Source organism: Haliotis asinina, chromosome 11, assembly GCF_037392515.1.
Source record: "Haliotis asinina isolate JCU_RB_2024 chromosome 11, JCU_Hal_asi_v2, whole genome shotgun sequence".
NCBI lineage: Eukaryota > Metazoa > Mollusca > Gastropoda > Lepetellida > Haliotidae > Haliotis > Haliotis asinina.
The window spans coordinates 53,804,460-53,819,023 of NC_090290.1; positions in this window are offsets into that span (position 1 = coordinate 53,804,460).

Here is a 14,564-nt window from a genome sequence, read left to right on the forward strand (position 1 = left end):
CTCCAAACAGTGAACGTGAAGCAGTAGGCATTCAACAATGATCTTTACGATGATATACACAAACTCATGATTGAAAAATATACGTGGTTTGCTCATACGAAAGATGAACCCGCAGCTGGTAACACTGGCCTTAATAGTCAAGACTTAGTCCACACGTTTGCTTGTTACCCCGAAAACCCGGGCCCTCTACTCTAATATGTCTTCGGCCCTCTACTCCTCGAGATCAAATCACAACACTTTGCAAGATCAAATCACTTCCCAGTTCCAGTAATCGAAGTAGAAATGTCAGTTTTCCGATTTTCTGGGTAAAGAATTTATGATGGTATTGTTAAGAATCTCGGTTTGATAAGACGTTTTAATGATGCGAAATAACATGATCTTTGTTAAGAATAAACTGGTTGCGTATCAGCGCAGAACAATCAAATACGGCATGAAGTTGTAAAGTAAGTTAATTCGACAGCTTATACATACATCGTAGAGTGCAAAGTCACCAAAAGCCTCAACGTCACAAAAATATATTATAAATCAAAATATGTCATTAATCATAATTATATCACGTGCTATACAGAACATTTTATCATTATAACAGAAATACCTCAGTTTTCTTCTTGTCAGTGTGCTAGGTAGATCACATAGTACCAGTAGGATAGATGAGTGGGAGATTTCTATCAGGTATCACCTTACTTCCGGTTACATGACGTCCGTTATGCTGTGGAACATTACCTCCGGTTGGAATATGTCACGTTATGATCAGGAACATTACTTCCCTTTATATGACGTCACTTTATGACAGAACACGGTGTCACTTAGTCTTCACAATTGATCATGCTATAAAGTGCACAGCATTCAAATACATGTTTCCGTTATCCAAACCTTCAAAACCCTCTCATTTTGGCTGCTTGGGGTTTCTTGGACGGAATCTCTCTGGAAACCTATCACAACCTTCATTGAATTCTCTAAACGTTTTTGATGAAGTGAAAATTAAATGGAAAAGTATCTAAAGATACTAAATATTACACTAGAGAAGATTTCCAGAAAACGCGAAACCATGGAGGCATGGTAATAAATCTTACGTAAGCTATGGTATCTTTTTCAAAAGGTGAAAGTACACACTGAACTATCAGTTCTCACAAAGCTACCGAATTGTTGAAGAGGTCGATGCCACGAGTCCTTATACCTGGGTAATTATATCGAAATTTCTTTTAATAAATATTGGCTTGCATCACAAAAGGGGAACAACCGGCAGCTGATAGTTTTGCTTATGGGAGATGAATCAAATTTGCTGAGGCTGACAATTTGCTCGGGTTCAATGCCCCTTTAAAATCAGTGTTTGGGTGACGACTGACTTGAGCGGAGGCCAACTCTTCGTATTTTGTAACTCTTGTGAGTGCGATGTCTTCAGGATTCATTCCATTTTCACACCTCCTTTCTGTCAGGCATCCTATTCAACCCAAGTGATCAATTTCTATTATCAGGAGATACCTCTGCTAAAAGTAGATTCCTAAAACATATACCGAACAGGAAAAGAACAGTGTTAAGTTTATGTCTTCTATTTAAAAACTTGACAAAAAGCCAAAGTTACCTTTCTTTTGCCGTTTAGTATATTTAAGCCGATCTTAAAGTCTGTTACATTGGTTTCCATACATTTCAGTCCAGATTAATAGGTCGAATTGTCCGTTTGTTCCAATAGTCTTGCTAGATAAGAATACGGCAGTGGTAAAGTATTGTATGGACATATTTATGAACATATCAGTGTACTGATCTATTGATTTGTTTAAGGGCATACGTGAGTTATACAATGATGCATTTATTTGACCGACACGGTCGTCGTGTAGATGATACACAATGCTGACATATTACGTTTTGCATGTAAAACATGCTCGTCGTGAATGTATTTGGCAATGTGTTTTATTGCTCAAATAGTTTGAAAATACCTCTCTTACATTTGTTTTACAATGGTCAGCTGTCCGTTACCTGTGTGCTCGCCCTTCCTGAAGAGGATTCTGATATGTTTGGTTTTGCGGTTGTTGAAATTGCCTTTAGTCCTCAATGTTCAAGATTTCAGGAACGTTTACAAAACACCACGACGTGAGCGTGTGAGGCGTGCGACGTTGTCGCTATATCACGTGAGATAAACAGTGGAAATGCATCAGTGAAAGTTACAAAGACGCTACTTGCAAATCGTCATGGTTTCATTGTTGAAAAAAGAAAAGATTGTTCATGCCCATATGATGAAATTGTTTTTTTTATATTTGTCAGCCTATAGAAAATAAAATTATTGTATTTCCTCTGTCCGGATTTGTTTATTTTCAATTAATATCTATAAGTCTATTCTGCTGAAAACTTCATTCACCGCCCACTGTTGGTGTTTAAAGTCACACTCAGCGACACTGAAGCAGTATGAAGGCGATCAGTAACTAATCAAGCCTGGACAGAACAAACAAGTGATTGATCCCACGATTCACTTCGTTTGGGTTACACTCCATGCATTCAACCAAGGCACAGATCCTGCTATGATCTACATTGACTGTCGGGTTGTGAACAGGACCCACTGACACAAACAACTACTTGTGAACAACCCTGACTGCCAGAACTTAAAACAGACTCTACTTCAAGCTGAGATTTATACACTTCTCTGGCTCCGCTGTATCGTATCGAAAATCACTAACACATCGTCCAACTCACTCACTCACCCACTCACTCACACATCGTTCTCACTCACTCACTCACTCACTCACTCACCCACCCAACCACTCACTCACTCACTCACTAACTCACTCACTCACTCTACCTCCCCACTATGTACTCATCTGCAAACTAAACTATAACTACTTGATCAAAATGCCCGTCAGGGTCTTTAAAGTAGAGTTGTTTTCAGTGTTTTATTCAATTAGATGCCACCGCTATTTCACAATTTACATCGACTTCGCCGGACCACAGAGTCTGACTCTTATGACGTTTATGTGTTGTATTGGAGGTGAAGGATGCTGCATATCCAAGCACCTTAGATTGTTTACACTGGTTTACATCTCTGCCAATACGTCTTCGGTATTGTTGGCCTTGGGCAGTTTATTGCAATATGTATGCATTTATGTGCAATATTCCACCTCATACTATTAAACGTTGGATAAAACATCAACGAGTCTGGCCAGCGTGGAATCACAAGCAAGTGTCCTTGTGGGATGTCCATTCAGCTGATGCTTGATATATGTGTGCATACGTCTGGATGGACAAAGGGAAAGCTAAAACACCAGAATATTTACATACGCAACTAAAAAAGAACCTTATCAGTGTCTTGTTTGTTTGAATCCCACGTTGACAGTAGTATGTGCATTATTCTGAGACTAGATGTGTACCGTGCTGGTAGCATGTAGGTAGCAATGCGGGCGATGACACGTGAACTGTGGCAGCGTTGTCTTATGATGCATGACGTCATGTGACCTCTCAACTCAACAGAAGTCAGTATCGAGAGTGACTACATCATTTCATGAATACGAACTCTGGTTTCTGACTTCGCTAAGTCGACTTTAAAAACTTAAGACAAAAGGTGGGTAAACTCTCACCTTTTTTCAAGACTACCCTGGATCAAAACGTCTACTCGTGGGCAGAAGAACCTGTCGGAACACTCCAATCGGAAGTGGTCGCCATTGGTCAGCCAGTGCTTTCAAAAGTTCTTAAATGTCTAGAGTTGATTCATCTGCCGTCACGTGCGAATGCTCAACTCGTCTCAGATGTACTGGAAACGGGTTCAAGTCTAAATGGGGAACGGAAGATAGGTGAACAAACGTCGAACGCAACTTTTAGCAACATTCCTACGATATCGCGACGGTGGAATTTCACACGCACCCGTATAAGGAATCGAACCCGGGTCTTCGGCGTGACAGGCGAACGTTTCAAACAGTTGGTTCCCACCACAAAGCCCTCTTTTGCTTCTCAAGTATTTATTTATCCTGTAAATCATGCAGTCGATACGTTATCGCACTTACACATGTCTGAGACACAAAAGGAAGAAACTGCTAGAAACATGTTTTAAAAAAGGATATCGAAGATATAACTCAGGAATACCTATCTGGTTTGATGTCTTAAAAGCTTTTTATAAAAACAGTAATATATTCTAAGTAGAAAGAGGCCTGTTAATGATTGATGACGTTTTCATATCACAGATGGCCACCAAGCTGACTGATGGCAAAATAGGTCCAATGAAATCCTCCATCTTGTGGTACTGAGAAGTGTACTTTTGAAAGATCAACTTGAGAAAACAATGGCACTAAGTAAAGACATTTGGTCCCATGCTATACACCTGCAGTCTGCATCAACAAGTGACAGCATAAATAAATCTCAGCAGACACCATAAATATCTGAAACAACCAAAGGCACTATGTTGTATGCATAAAATAATGATTGATGCCCAGATGCCAGATCTTCAACATGGAACAGGAGAATTGCATCAACGTAATACATTTGCCTGTAAGTGGGTTATTGTGTAACATGGCAGACTGGTGGGTCGGGGCAACTTCCTCTGTCGTATGTCAAATGTAAAACAGATCTAATCATAGCTGAATCGCTAAACGGTCATACTAAAAATGTCTGGGAAGTTATAGAAAGCACAATTCATGTTTAAAGAAACCAGGAAAACGGACATTCTAACTGGAAAACCTGAGCCAGCTAAAACCTGATCCAGCAGCAGACCTCCTACTTTTCTTGAGGTGGTAGGGTATCATACAGTTATACTGTATTACTATGAAATATAGAAGCAGGTTTTCAGGTACCAGGTGATATACACCATGGCCATTTCGGACATTTTGGTATGGTTAATTAAGCTTGTCATGTGCAACCATTTGAAAATATAACTCTTGATACCTTAATCAGATAATAATTCAATTTTACTATAAGATCCTTTAAAATAAAAGTCAAATTTAAACTAAATATTTCTCTTTTTGAAAATAAAAGGCTATGAAAACAGTTAGTATTCCGCGATCTGATAAATGTGTTGTTTGTTCTTGAAAGAAGGAGAGAACGAGATATCATCAGGTGTGCTTTAACCCATTTTCGCTTTTCTGTGAGAAAATCAAAATCTCACGATTTTAAGTTCCACTGGCCTATTTGTGTTCAGTCAGAGCCCTTGACCCACGAGGATGTTTCTACTTGAGCGGCAGCATCGGCACAATGGACGAGGAAATGAATAAACGTAAAGACGCACGAATTATGCTGTTAAAACGCCATTGGCGGTACATATATCCTGAAGTTGTGAAATAGCGGTCAGGGAGTGTACGACCAGGTACAAACTCGTGTCCTTCACTAACATCACGCATTTACAATAGATGAAGTCATTCTGCGTTCATTGCATCCTGCTGGGTGGGAAAGGCAGAACTGCTACCATTGTACCACAAGTGACTGTAGCGCATAACCGTGAAGATTCGGGTTAGAACTGATCTTCAGTAACCCATGCTTGTCGTAAGAGGCTACTAAGGGGATCGAGTGATCGGACTCGCTAACTTGGTCGACACATGTCATCGTATCCCACTTAAGTAGCGCGAGGCTCTTGCTGTTGATCACTGGATTGTCTGGCCCAGACTCGATGTTTTACAGACAGCTGCCATAATGCTGGAATATTTCTGGACGCGACGTAAAACTAACCTCGCTCACTCACATTCAAAACTGGAACATGTTTATAGTATGGAATGAAACGATGGACAGGGATTTTGTGCATAAATCAAGAGACCGCCATCATGTTCCGTAATCCGAGTTGTGTTGTTTACGTGTTAAGTCCATTAATCAGTCATATATAAACTGACCATACATTGACACCATGTGTTTGTAACATATTTATTAACGTGCCGGACAGAAGTGTAGATCCATATTTCAAGGTGTCTGAAAATGTACAAGGGAGGAACCTTGGGTTCAGCTTTCAGTGCCCCAGGCATTGTTCTCAACCGCTTTGTAAACGTGTGTAATTGTAGAGTCGGATACGGCTTTGTCCTAGAGATTCTGTGCGGCCGACATAAATACTACACTACAGTACATCCGTGAGATAAACTGATACTGGCTCTACGCTGTTGCACTCATTAAGCAAACGCGTAGGTTTAGCTGCATACAACCAACAGTACCGTACAGGCCGTCGTTATCTACAACCAACAGGACCATATAGGCCGTCGTTATCTACAACCAACAGTACCGTATAGGCCGTCGTTATCTACAACTAGCAGGACCATATAGGCCGTCGTTATCTACAACCAACAGTACCGTATAGGCCGTCGTTATCTACAACTAGCAGGATCATATAGGCCGTCGTTATCTACAACCAACAGTACCGTATAGGCCGTCGTTATCTACAACTAGCAGGACCATATAGGCCGTCGTTATCTACAACCAACAGTACCGTATAGGCCGTCGTTATCTACAACTAGCAGGACCATATAGGCCGTCGTTATCTACAACCAACAGTACCGTATAGGCCGTCGTTATCTACAACTAGCAGGATCATATAGGCCGTCGTTATCTACAACCAACAGTACCGTATAGGCCGTCGTTATCTACAACTAGCAGGATCATATAGGCCGTCGTTATCTACAACCAACAGTACCGTATAGGCCGTCGTTATCTACAACTAGCCGTCGTTATCTACAACTAGCAGGACCATATAGGCCGTCGTTATCTACAACCAACAGTACCGTATAGGCCGTCGTTATCTACAACTAGCAGGATCATATAGGCCGTCGTTATCTACAACCAACAGTACCGTATAGGCCGTCGTTATCTACAACTAGCAGGATCATATAGGCCGTCGTTATCTACAACCAACAGTACCGTATAGGCCGTCGTTATCTACAACTAGCAGGACCATATAGGCCGTCGTTATCTACAACCAACAGTACCGTATAGGCCGTCGTTATCTACAACTAGCAGGATCATATAGGCCGTCGTTATCTACAACCAACAGTACCGTATAGGCCGTCGTTATCTACAACTAGCAGGATCATATAGGCCCTCGTTATCTACAACCAACAGTACCGTATAGGCCGTCGTTATCTACAACTAGCAGGATCATATAGGCCGTCGTTATCTACAACCAACAGTACCGTATAGGCCGTCGTTATCTACAACTAGCAGGACCATATAGGCCGTCGTTATCTACAACCAACAGTACCGTATAGGCCGTCGTTATCTACAACTAGCAGGATCATATAGACCGTCGTTATCTACAACCAACAGTACCGTACAGGCCGTCGTTATCTACAACTAGCAGGACCATATAGGCCGTCGTTATCTACAACCAACAGTACCGTATAGGCCGTCGTTATCTACAACTAGCAGGATCATATAGGCCGTCGTTATCTACAACTAGCAGGACCATATAGGCCGTCGTTATCTACAACCAACAGTACCGTATAGGCCGTCGTTATCTACAACTAGCAGGATCATATAGGCCGTCGTTATCTACAACTAGCAGCACCATATAGGCCGTCGTTATCTACAACCAACAGTACCGTATAGGCCGTCGTTATCTTCAAACAACAGGACCATATAGGCCGTCGTTATCTACAACCAACAGTACCGTACAGGCCGTCGTTATCTACAACTAGCAGGATCATATAGGCCGTCGTTATCTACAACCAACAGTACCGTATAGGCTGTCGTTATCTACAACCAGAAGGACCATATAGGCCGTCGTTATCTACAACCAACAGTACCGTACAGGCCGTCGTTATCTACAACTAGCAGTACCATATAGGCCGTCGTTATCTACAACCAACAGTACCGTATAGGCCGTCGTTATCTTCAAACAACAGGACCATATAGGCCGTCGTTATCTACAACCAACAGTACCGTATAGGCTGTCGTTATCTACAACCAGAAGGACCATATAGGCCGTCGTTATCTACAACCAACAGTACCGTACAGGCCGTCGTTATCTACAACTAGCAGTACCATATAGGCCGTCGTTATCTACAACCAACAGTACCGTATAGGCCGTCGTTATCTTCAAACAACAGGACCATATAGGCCGTCGTTATCTACAACCAACAGTACCGTACAGGCCGTCGTTATCTACAACTAGCAGGATCATATAGGCCGTCGTTATCTACAACCAACAGTACTATATAGGCCGTCGTTATCTACAACCAACAGTACCGTACAGGCCGTCGTTATCTTCAACCAACAGGACCATATAGGCCGTCGTTATCTACAACCAACAGTACCGTATAGGCTGTCGTTATCTACAACCAGAAGGACCATATAGGCCGTCGTTATCTACAACCAACAGTACCGTACAGGCCGTCGTTATCTACAACTAGCAGGATCATATAGGCCGTCGTTATCTTCAACCAACAGGACCATATAGGCCGTCGTTATCTTCAACCAACAGTACCGTATAGGCCGTCGTTATCTACAACCAACAGTACCGTACAGGCCGTCGTTATCTTCAACCAACAGTACCGTATAGGCCGTCGTTATCTACAACCAACAGTACCATATAGGCCGTCGTTACCTACAACCAACAGTACCGTACAGGCCGTCGTTATCTACAACCAGAAGGACCATACAGGCCGTCGTTATCTTCACCCTGCTATTTGATGCATGTTAAAACCATGTACAACCAGCTAATTGATACAAGTTAAAACTATGTACAATCAACAGCACCTATGTAGGTCGACGCTATCTATAACATCTGTTTGATACAAGTTGAAACTAAGTACAACCAGCTACCTGATAGAAGTTGAAGCTATGTACAACCACCTACTTGATACAAGTTAAAACGACGTACAACCAGCTACTTGATACAAGTTGAAACTATGTACAACCAGCTACCTGATACAAGTTGAAACTATGTACAACCATATACTTGATACAAGTTGAAACTATGTACAAACAGCTAATTGATACAAGTTGAATCTATGTACAGCCACCAGTACCGATGTAGGCCGACCCTATCTATAACATCTGTTTGATACAAGTTGACACTATGTACAACCACCCACTTGATACAAGTTGACACTATGTACAACCAATAGTATCGTGTAGCCCGACGCTATCTATAACATCTGTTTGATACAAGTTGAAACTATGTACAACCACCTACTTGATACAAGTTGAAACTATGTACAACCAGCTACTTGATACAAGTTGAAACTATGTACAACCACCTACTTGATACAAGTTGAAACTATGTACAACCAGCTACTTGATACATGTTGAAACTATATACAACCATATACTTGATACAAGTTTATGTACAACCAGCTACATGATACAAGTTGAAACTATGTACAACCAACTAATTGATACAAGTTGAATCTATGTACAGCCACCAGTACCTATGTAGGCCGACGCTATCTATAGCATCTGTTTGATACAAGTCGACACTATATACAACCACCTACTTGATACATGTTGAAACTATATACAACCATATACTTGATACAAGTTTATGTACAACCAGCTACTTGATACAAGCTGAAACTATGCACACCCAGCTACTTGATACAAGTTGAAACTATGTACAACCACCTACTTGATACAAGTTGAAACTAAGTGCAACCAGCAGTACCTATGTAGGCCGACGCAATCTTATAACATCTGTTTGATACAAGTTGACACTATCTATAACCAGCTACTTGGTACAAGATGACACTATGAACAACCAGCTACTTGATACAAGTTGACACTATTTACAGCCAGCTCCTTGGTACAAGCTGATAGTATGTACAACCAGCTACTTCATACAAGTTGACACTATGTACAACCAGCTACTTGGTACAAGTTGACACTATGTACAGCCAGCCACTTTATACAAGTTGACACTATGAACAACCAGCCACTTTATACCAGTTGACACTATGTACAGAGAGCTACATGATACATGTTAACACTAGGAACAGTCAGCTATTTTAGACAATTATATAACACTACGTACAACCAGCAACTTGATACTCGTTAGGGGCAGGAGAAAGCACTGGGTAGAACGCTTTTGTGGCCACAAAGCGAGGCTGGTCCGTTGGTGGACAGTAGCGGAAACTCCGTGACAAGACCACCGCCACGCTAGATAGTATCACATGTATATCCTGTTTTGTGTGGCAAGCCCCACCAAGAGGGGATGAAGGGTGTGTGATAGTTAATAACGAAATATCAGATAACATTTGTCGATACCCACTGTACATGACATTGTGAGATTACATTCGTGATGGTTATTTTTCATTTCTCTTAGATGTAGCTTTTACTGCCAGAGTTTGGAAAATATTAATCAGTTAATCATTGTCCAGGTTTAACAGATTATCGTCTAATTACAAATAACGGTTAAACCTACGGATTCTATGCAGATGTCACGATCTAGATTAAAAGCAATACTTCCTCGCCCCCATTTAGGGGTTAATCGGGTTCAGTCTTAATCCTCGATTAACGCATTGCCGTATAGCTACAGGCAGGGAGACAGTGAGTTTAGTTTGACCGACGCTGTGACGAGTATTTCCGTTATGAAACGAAGTTAAATCGGGGGCAAGAGAGAAGCGATTGCGATCTTACATGAGCGTTAACAGGCACTGGTATCGTGCTGACTAACACAGTAACACAATCCCGGTAAGCATGGATTCGAACCCACAATGATTCGAACCCACAATCAGTGGTTTCTGTGTACCGAAGCGGCGCAGAGAGAATTGTGGGACGTTAGACGCCTAGATCAACAGTTCCACGTGGTCAGGAAACATAATCAAAATCTCAGATATACTATACTCAGTATCCATGATTTGATGTATGGACAGATGGCAACTTCCTTTCTCTGCCACACACACGTTTACACTTGATATAGAGGACCCCAGTTAGGCCGTTGTATCTCGCATCACACCTAGGTATATATGATGTATAAATATTCTTAGAGACAAATGGCGATGGTGTAGTTGTGTGGTTAAAGCATTCAATCGTCACGCCAAAAACCCAGGTTCGATTCCACACAAGGGAGCCATCTGTGAAGCCCATTCCTGGTGTCCCCTGCCCTGATATTGCTGGAATGTTGCTAAAAGCCGCTTAAAACTAACTCATTCACTCTCACTCTTACAGACAAACTATCCACGAGGATGTGCGACAAGGTCCAAAGTTTGCCTTTATGTTGAGCAGTAGTCCGCCATTCTGAGGATACATCTTTATAACCTCTGTGGAGAGATATCGTTACTACGAATACGTCAAACAACGTTATAACACGTCACAATTTAATTCTGGACTCACAAAAGTCCAGAAACTCTCAGCACTGTGGTCACCCTCTCACAAGGGATTTCGCAAAATTAAACAAGCAGCTGTTATGTATATGTGCTAAGGATGAAAAAATGAAAAACATATTTTTCGAAAACTCAAAATTTAAACTCGCTCGCCCATTGGCGAACAGTGGCCAATGGGTAGGACCATGGGCAGGCCCATGGGCGAAAGTGTTTAATTTCATCTAGAATAAATGTTTTGGAGGTTGTAAATGAATGAAAAAATGTTAATAAGTATCATGACACAAATTTCAGCTTGTTGTGACTTGACTCTGCTAACTGACAGCGATTTTTAAAAATCTCGCCCATGGGTGAAAAACATATTGGCCCATGGACGAGAATAATTAATTTCATTGAAACTACATGTTTTTTCCAGGCTTTGCAGCTTTTCAATGAATGAACTTGTATTTATTATTGTCTTGACACGAAATTAAGCTTAGTTTGACTTAATTCGGCTAATTAAGAGTGATTTTTCAAAACGCCTCGCCCATGGGCGAAAACCATTTCCTTTTACCCCAAACACATCTTTTCCAATATTTGGAGGATGTAAATGAATGAAAGTACATTTATGAGTATCAGGACAGAAATTTCAACTCATTTTGACTTAATTCCTCTAAATGAGAGCAATTTTGAAAACTCTCGCCCATGGGAGAAAGACATTTTGGAGAATATTTGCCTTCACTCCAACTACATCTTTTCCTGTGGCTTTTAGGTTGTAAATGAATTAGGATATATTTGTAAGTATCATGGCACAAAATCCAACTCATTGTGACTTAATTCTGCTAATTGAGACCGATTTTCAAAAACATCTCGCCCATGGGCGAAAAACATTGGGCCCATGAGCGAGAATATCTCCTTTTCACTCCAAGTACATCTTTTCTAATGTTTTGGAGGATGTAAATGAATGAAAGTGCCATTGTGAGTATCATGACACAAAATTCAACTGATTTTGACTTAATTTTGCGAGTTCAGGAAGATTTTTAAAAAATATGCCAGAATAATTACTTTTACTCAAAATACATCTTTTCCTGTGTTTTGGAGGTTGTAAATGAATGAGGATAGATTTGTAAGTATCATGGCACAAAATTCAACTCATTTTGACTTAATTCTGCTAATTTGTAACAAGTACAAGAATCTGGACTTCCACATAAATTTTCATAGTTTTTTTTTGTTGTCTTAGGGGTTGTAAATTTATAAATGAAAGTGTGTTTATAAGTATCACGACAAAAAAAATGAAATCATTCCGGTCTTAATTCGACTAATCTCGCTCGTGGACGAAAATATTTTCGTTTGCTTGTTTTCTTTATTTTGCAAACATGTGGTTTAAAAATAGATGAAATTCTAATGAGAATTCAGTTTAATTTCGTGAGTTTAGTGTTATGTCGCACTCAGCAATATCCCAGCAATATGGCGGCGGTTTGTAGATAATCGAGTTTGGATCAGACAATCCAGTGATCAAAAGCATGAGCATCTACATGCACAATTGGGAACTGATGACATGTGTCAGCAAAAGTCAGCGAGCCTGACCACCCCATCCCGTTAGTCACCTCTTACGACAAGCATAGTCGCCTTTTATGGCAAGCATGGGTTGTTGAAGCCCTCTTCTACTCCAGATCTTCACGGGTCCCGAACACAGAGCTTTACTTCCAGCAACATATACAGTACACTTAGAATACTAAGCCTTGAGATTCTTTTGAATTTAGGTATTCTATAAATATAACAAAATTCAACCTATATCTATGAAGTTGAAGTTATTTGTGAAAGCCCTAATCAAGAGTGACCAAATTCCAGTGACTATGCTGGGACACATTAATAAACGGTGTTGTGAGATCTTTAAACTGTATTGAAATATGTCTTGCCAATTCCACTGACATTCGCCAAATGTACCTACCTAGTAGTTTTAAGTGTACCTACCCAGTTTCTCATGTTTCGTTTTAATAGTGTGGTCTCCATTTTTAGTAATTCCCGTTTGCCCGTCCCGGCTTTTCTTCGTCCGAGGTTTTATGGGGTATTCTCCTATTTGGCAGACCAGAAATAATCTACAACAGGGGTAGGTCACTCGCTTGTTTTCTTTACCATTTGTACTAATTAGTATGCGCCTCCTCATGCTCCAATGCACACAGCGACCTGATTCGTCTCCATCGCAACTTAGGCTGCGTTTAACAGTACTTCAGCCAGTAGTAGTGTACAGTGTCACCCTGGCGTCGTTTTCAAGATGGCGGCACTTCCGGTCACGTGACCCGCATGGTGACGTCATGCGATTGTTCTCGGATGACGTCATGAGTTGGTGTGTACGGGGTGTGACGTCATTGGATTGTTCTAGGATGACGTCATGAGTTGGTGTGTACGAGGGTGTGACGTGGTCGTTAGCAACGGGGGTGTTGCTAAGCAACGGTGGTTTGTGCGCGCGATTTCGCGTGATCTCGCGTGATCTCGCGAGAAGGAAGCGTGTTTCAAGATGGCGGCGGCAGACGGACGGCACGGCACGGGACGGGACGAGGGAAGGGAAGGGAAGGAGAGGGAAGGAGAGGGGGAGAGAGGGGGAGAGGAGAGGGGAAGGAGGGAAGAGTGAGTGGAACGACGGCGATGGGGGATGGGATGGGGATGCATCGTGTTTCAAGCAGTCTTTAGGGAGCATGTGGGTGGCCCTGAAAAGGGCCGTTGATATTGTTTGGGGGTTGGTTTATGACTGTGGTCCACTGCTGCTGTCGCTGGAGACGTCATCGTCCATGGGTTCAACAAACTCAACAAACAAACAAAGATGCGTTGCGTGAGAGTGTACATGGTGTCCATGCGTTCTTGAACGAGGGTGATCTTGTCGTGGAGACGAGTCAGTAGGCGATTGTCTTCCTGTTTACTCACTTTCTTCGGCGGTTCACTCGACTGGTTGGTGTTAGCCGAACGTTTCGAGGTCTTGTTAGGGCAGTTCATGCTCTTGTGCTCTTCATGGCCACAGTGACGACAGGGATGTGGACAGTCGTAACTGCGATGACCTTCGTTTTTACCACAGTTGTAACACGTGTCGTTGTCGTGCTTGTTGGTACTGCCGTTGTTGGTCTTCTTTGGGCATATGTAATGGCGATGCCCTTGAACACCACACTCGGTACAGGTCACGTTGGGGCAGTGCAGATAACTGTGGTCATCTGTTTCGCACAGGCGGCAACGAAAGGACACAGAGGAGGCGGCGACGGTGGGAGACGTCTGCATGCTTCAAGCTTCAGTCAGCAACTGATGAGGAAAAGCTGGAACACCTCGAGTTTATATATAGAGTCGATGACGTCACGCTGATGCGAACCACCAATCAGCATCACCGGCCTCGTG